The sequence below is a fragment of the Alligator sinensis genome, unplaced genomic scaffold (assembly GCF_000455745.1).
Source record: "Alligator sinensis unplaced genomic scaffold, ASM45574v1 scaffold397_1, whole genome shotgun sequence".
Lineage (NCBI taxonomy): Eukaryota > Metazoa > Chordata > Crocodylia > Alligatoridae > Alligator > Alligator sinensis.
Genome location: NW_005842610.1, coordinates 286,947 through 293,976, shown reverse-complemented (window position 1 = coordinate 293,976; position 7,030 = coordinate 286,947).

Genomic DNA, 7,030 nt, shown 5'->3' with positions numbered 1-7,030 from the left:
GTGTGTGTGTGTGTGTGTGTGTGTGTGTGTATATGTGTATATATATATAGTGTGTGTGTATTGTCTTTGTGTGTGTATATATATATATATTGTGTATATATATCCAGCTCGGTATATCTTCAGCTGTGTTTATCTACAGCTTCATATATCTACATCTCTTTGTATCTACCTCTGTGCATATCTCCAGGTCTGCATATCTCCATCTTTGAAGAGCTCCAGCTTCATATATCTACCTGTATATATATGTCCAGGTCAGTATATCTTCAGCTCTGTATATATCTAGCTTCATATATCTTCATCTCTATGTATCTACCTCTCTGAATATCTCCAGCTCTGAATATCTCCAGGTGTAAATATTTCCATCTATCAATATTTCCACCTCTGAATATCTCCAGCTATTAATATCTTCACCTCGGAATATCTCCAACTCTGTATAGCTCCAGCTCTGAATAACTGCAGCGCTCAATATCTCCAGCTTTATATGTCTAGCTGTCTATATATTTGCACCTCTGCATGTGTCCACCTTCATAGATCTACATCTCTATATCTGTACCTCGCTGAATATCTCCAGCTTTGAAGAACTGCAGCTTCATATGTCGACATGTCTATATATGTCCAGATCTAGGTATCTCCTGATTCATATGCCTACATCTCTATATATGTCCAGCTCTGAATATCTCCAGCTTCATATATGTACATCTCTAGATTTCTCCAGCTCTACATATCTGCAGATTCATACCTCTACCTATTTATATATCGACCTCTCTGAATATCTCCAGCTCTGCATATCTCAAGGTCTAAATATCTTCAGCTCTGAATATCTCCAGCTCTGAATAGCTCCAGCTTTCTGTATCTACCTGTCTATATATCTCCAGCTCTGCACGTCTCCAGCTTCATAGATCTACATCTCTATATATTTACCTCTCTGAATATCTCCAGCTTCATATAGCCACCTGTATAGATATATCCAGCTCTGTCTATTTTCAGCTCTGCATATGTCCAGCTTGAAATATCGACATCTCTATATATCGACTTCTCTGAATATGTCCAGCTCTGAATATCTCCTGTTCTAAATCCTTCCAGCTATCAATATCTCCAGCTCTCAATATCTTGAGCTCTGCATTTCTCCGGATATGAATATCTCCAGCTTTATGTGTCTACCTGTCTATATATTTCCACCTCTTCATATCTCCAGCTTCATAGATCTACATCTCTATATATTTACCTCTCTGAATATCTCCAGCTTCATATAGCCACCTGTATATATATATCCAGCTCTGTCTATTTTCAGCTCTGCATATGTCCAGCTTGAAATATCGACATCTCTATATATCGACTTCTCTGAATATGTCCAGCTCTGAATATCTCCTGTTCTAAATCCTTCCAGCTATCAATATCTCCAGCTCTCAATATCTTGAGCTCTGCATTTCTCCGGATATGAATATCTCCAGCTTTATGTGTCTACCTGTCTATATATTTCCACCTCTTCATATCTCCAGCTTCATAGATCTACATCTCTATATCTGTACCTCGCTGAATATCTCCATTTTTGAATAACTCCAGCTTCTTATGTAGACATCTCTATATATGTCCAATTCTCGGTATCTCCTGATTCAGCTGCCTACATCTCTGAATATCTCCAGCTCTGAATATCTCCAGCTCTGAATATCTCCAGCTCTGAATATCTCCAGCTCTGAATATCTCCAGCTCTGAATATCTCCAGCTCTGAATATCTCCAGCTCTGAATATCTCCAGCTCTGAATATCTCCAGCTCTGAATATCTCCAGCTCTGAATATCTCCAGCTCTGAATATCTCCAGCTCTGAATATCTCCAGCTCTGAATATCTCCAGCTCTGAATATCTCCAGCTCTGAATATCTCCAGCTTCATATATGTACATCTCTAGATTCCTCCAGCTCTACATATCTCCAGATTCATACCTCTACCTATTTATATATCGACCTCTCTGAATATCTCCAGCTCTGCATATCTCAAGGTCTAAATATCTCCAGCTCTGAATAGCTCCAGCTTTCTGTATCTACCTGTCTATATATCTCCAGCTCTGCACATCTCCAGCTTCATAGATCTACATCTCTATATATCTACTTTCCTGAATATCTCCAGGTGTAAATATCTGGAGCTCTGAAGAGATCCAGCTTCATATATAGAGAGCTGTATATCTATCTATATGCAGCTCAGTATATCTTCAGCTCTGTATAGCTCCAGCTTCATATATCTACATGTCTACATATGTCGAGCTCTATATACCTCCAGATTCATCTCTCTAAATCTCTATGTATCTACCGCTCCGTATATCTGTATATATATTGTAGGGGGATTTAGGAACTTTTTGATTCGACTGGCGTGTTGCGGGACCTGTGGAAAATTGTGTGGGGATTGGGTAAAAGTCGGCCTACGCGGATGTGGTGTGTGAGGGAAATGGCGTGGGCATTTGGAAAGCTTTCTTGACGGCACGTGATGGCTTTTGCGTGGGAAAGTGGTCATTTTGTGTGGGGATTGATTTCAGCACTCTTCATGGGAATGTGCTGGGCCGGCCCCCGGGCGTCATTTCCTCGACTGCGGTGCGGTAAGCGGTGCGTGCGTTTTCATTCCCGTGAAAGTGTCTGACGAGGGTCTGCCCTTTCCCGCAGGCTCCTCCTCGTGCCCCCGTCCTTGGAGCCAGCGTCTCAGCGAGGGGCCGCAGCGTGACAGGAGCGGGACATGGGGCAGAAGGGCCCCCGGGACGTGTCGTGTCGTGTGGTGTCTGCAAGGGTCACTCTGGGCAGTCCGAGGTGTGTGCGGGGCCTGCAGCCGTCCCTTGGAAGCAGCCAAGGCCCCACGGGCGACAGGTGAGTAGGTCTTTCTGCTTTGACATGCTCAGCGGACGCTCAGCTTCTGCCTGGATGCACATCACCACGTAGCCTGCTCCAGCGCTAACACATCCAGTCATGCCAGCTCTTGCCTCTACTGCTGGCAGCACCCTCCCAAAACAATGAGCTGCACGTGGGCTGTGTGGTGGGAGAAACCTCGCTAAGGTTCGTTGTCTAGCTGTAATTTGATTGACAGACAACGCGGGTAAAGAAAGACAGCTGTTTATTTGCTCGAGCAAAGACCATAAAGCCAGCAAAAGGCAAAATGGCCCCCCCCTAAGGGTGAGGTGATCTTTTATACTTATTACAACAAGGCAAGACTTCATGGTTAATAAAAAAAGCAATACTTGGGCGGTGCTTTTCAAATCTTTGTAACAGCATATTTCTATTAAGCTGAACTAGCACTTTTTTAAAAGCTAAAAGTTAAGTAACAGTAACATTATAATATGTTAGCAAAACCTTACACAGTAGTAGATACTTCTCAAGGACACAACCAGTGCACCCAGAACAATGGTTTCCCTGTCTTATCTTACTTCTTGCTGTAGCTGATTTTTCAGCACACAGACACAGAGATATTTGCTGCTTTTAACTCAGAAAATGCTTAATACAGTTAAAATGGTTACTTGACACAAGCAAAGGCTTAGCTATCAATCTGCCTTGTGGTCAGCTGCATTGCTAGGCCACAGGTCATGCCTTGTATTCAGCTGTAAAGCTAATACTTCTTAATAATCTAAATTATTGTTAACCTAACAGTATGCTATCAGAAAACTATTCTATTTCAGGGTAATAACAAACCTGCGCACTACACCTGGCCCTGGGTCCCATTCACTGGCCTGGTTGGGTAGTGCCCTTGGCCCCAGCCCCCAACCGAGCCCCTGCCCCTGCCCTTGCCCCTGCCTCAGCCTCACTCCCTCTCTCACTGTGGGGGCCTCAGTCTGCCCCTCCCAGGCCCCTTCCCTCCCCCCATGACTCTTCCCCTCCGCAGACTTACCTACAGGGCACTGCTCTCCACGCTGCCTGGATGCATTCCTGGGCACATGCATGTGTTTGGCTGCACACATGCATGCAGCATCTGGCTGCATGCATACAGGGACCCTGGCCAGAAGGCATATTATATTTATTGATGACATTATCAGCTACACCGGCCAAAAAAGGCCAATAGCAGATAATGTTAATTTTCCTTTTATCAGTGCTGATCCAATATGGCACTAATATATCAGTGCACCTCTAATCCCCAACTAGATCATCCCAGCCAAGGCCTTGTCTAGCTGGGTCTCCAATCTCCAAGGGTGGGTATTCCACAACCTCTCTGGGTAACCTGTTCCAGTGTTTTATTACCCTCCTAGCGTGAGAGTTTTTCCTAATATCTAACTTAAACCTTTGTTGCTGCAACTTGAGACCATTGCTCCTTGTTCTGCCACCACTGAGAATAGTCTAGCTCCATCCTCTTTCAAACCTCCCTTCAGGTAGCTGAAGGCTGCTATTAAATCCCCTCCCAGACTTCTCTTCTGCAGACTAAATAAGCCCAGTTTCCTTAGCCTCTCCTCAGAAGTCCCACAGCCCCCTAACCATTTTCATTGCCTTCTGCTGGACTCTCTCCAATTTGTCCACATCCTTTCTGCAGTGGGGTGAGGGAAGTGTGCAAAACTAGACACAGGACTCCAGATGCGGCCTCACCAGAGCCATTTTATTTACAACTGTACATAATCTTATGTACCATTTAGATTATGGTTTGTATGGGAAGGTTTGGATAGGGATGATCCTGCAACAGGCAGGGGGTTGGACTAGATGATCTCTGGAGGTCCTTTCCAGCCCTGTTCTTTATGCTTTTCTGATCTGTTTTGGGGTATGGTGCCATTTCTGCTATGACAGTGTGGTACATCTGTCCATATAACATAGTAACAATTGACTTTTCCTAAATACTAAAATATTAAGCTTCTTAGAAGCCTAGCTTTGGCTACTGAATGAGCCAATGTACTGAAAATCTTTTTGGCCAAATTGGGATGTGCTGCCAAATTATAGAATCCTTAGCTGGTTTGGACCAGCTAGCTAGACTTTTCAGCCAAAGGTTATTAAATCAGTACTTTGCAGCAACTTTGCTGTACAGAAATGAGTTGCCATCTAATATAGCACATTTTAAGTGGTATTTTGTCACCTTCTAAATGTTCTAGTTGGTACTAATAGTTTTCTTCCAGGATCTCAAAGTGCTTTGTATACAGTAATTAATTATTTTTTGCTGCACTCTCAGGAGCAGATTAGTACTGTCCCCATTTCTACAGTGGAGGAAACTGAAGCTACAAGAATAAGCATTTTGTCAGATTGTGAAGTCAGTAACAGGGTTGTAAAAGGAACTCAAAAATCCTGACTCCAGTCCTATGCTCTTAATTACAAGACAGTTCCTCCCACTGTGTTGTTTCTTTTGTGCCAATTTAGTCCGCTTTCCCCCTTCCCCCAGCCTTCTGTGCCTGCTTCTGAAAGTCTAATAATGTAGCTTATTGGCAGGAAGGCTGTCACTGGATATGAATGAAACTTGAATTTTGAAATTAAAGCTTCTCACTCAAAATGAGCATGTACATAGTGGGCACGTCTACACTTGCAAATAATTTGGGAGCAATTTATTCTTGAGTAAAGCACTCAAATGTAAACTCTCCCAGGCATGCATCTACATATGCAGGAACATGGGAGTAGATTTGCTGCTCCTACAAGCAGACTGCTCCTGCTCCCTATAGCCCTGCAATGGGCCCTTCTGCCACCAGGGGGAGCTGGAGGCTCCGGCTGCAGCTACTCCAGGCCCTTAAAAGCCTGCTGGGACACTGTGGCCTCTGGCCACAGCCAGCTACCATGTCCCCCAAGACAGGCTGTAGGGCAGCTGCACCAGCCTGCCTGCACCCTGGTACTACTCTATGGCACAACAGTGCTGCACAGCTTCTATAGCCATGCCATCCAGCTCCACAGGATGCTGCAGGCACCTGCTAGGTCTGGCAGCACTCACAGGCAACTACAGCCAGCTTCTGGCCACTGGGTCTGGCTCCAGCTTGCCACAGGATACCTGCATCAGCCTGCCTGGACCCTGCAGCTGCTGCCTGACACTGCCTCACTGCACGCCTGCCAGTCCCATGGCATGCCCCTGCGCTGGGTGCTGGAGGCACTGCTGCCATGCAGAGGCCCAGTGAGCCATCAAGGCAGCATCCTTCCTGACACCACATGCTACCACCTGGGGCTCCAACTGGTCCCAGGAGAAGACTGCAGGCTAGATTGTGCTGTGGGATGAGGATGAGGTCCTGAGCCAGTTTGTATGGGGTGGGAGCTCCAATGTCCACACTTACAAAGGGCTGTCGGGCTGCATGTGGGAACGTGGGCACGACCAGTTGGTGTGCCAGTGCCACATAAAGGTCAAAGCGTTGTCAGCACAGTGGGTCACAGTCATTGACCATAACTGCTGGTCAGGGGCTGCCCTCAAGTCCATGCCCTTTATGCAGCAGCTGGATGACATCCTCACACCCCAGGACCCTGGCTGCAGCCATGATATCTACTCCAGCATCGGAGGCTTGCATGAGCCTCCGCTGTGGCCTAGCACTTGTGATGATGCATCACCAGGGTAGGGCTTCTTGGCCTGCTAGGAGTCCATCCCAACATGTTCCCCATCCCCAATATTGTTGAGCAGCTCCAGGAGACTAGACCAGTGCCTGCCCCACCATTTCTGCAGGCTCAGCCACACCAATGAGGCCAGGCCAGCCATGGCACCACCAGCTGCCAGCTGCTCCAGCTCCTCCTCAGAGGGGTCCCTACCCAGGTAGCCAGACACTGCACCTCTGTGACCCAGGACACATGCCTCTGTAACCCAGGTGCATGCTCTTGCTGCCAGCAGGGACAGTCCTGGGCCACTGGCCTGCCCTGCCCACTGGTAATCCCCACACTGGGGGGAGAGCCTTCCCTGCCCTGGCCCCTGCCACAGTCCCCACTCCCAAGCCAACCCAGCTGCGCTCCCCTGGCCTCCACATTCCCACCCCACCCACCCTCCATAGCACTTAGCGAGGCAGGAGACAGTTCAAAACTTTATTAAACAGTCTGTGTCCCCACAGTTAGGTGGGCACAGGCCTCTCATCCACCAAGGAATGCGTCAATGCTGGTGGTGATGTTCTCCTCAGTTGCAGGGAGCCG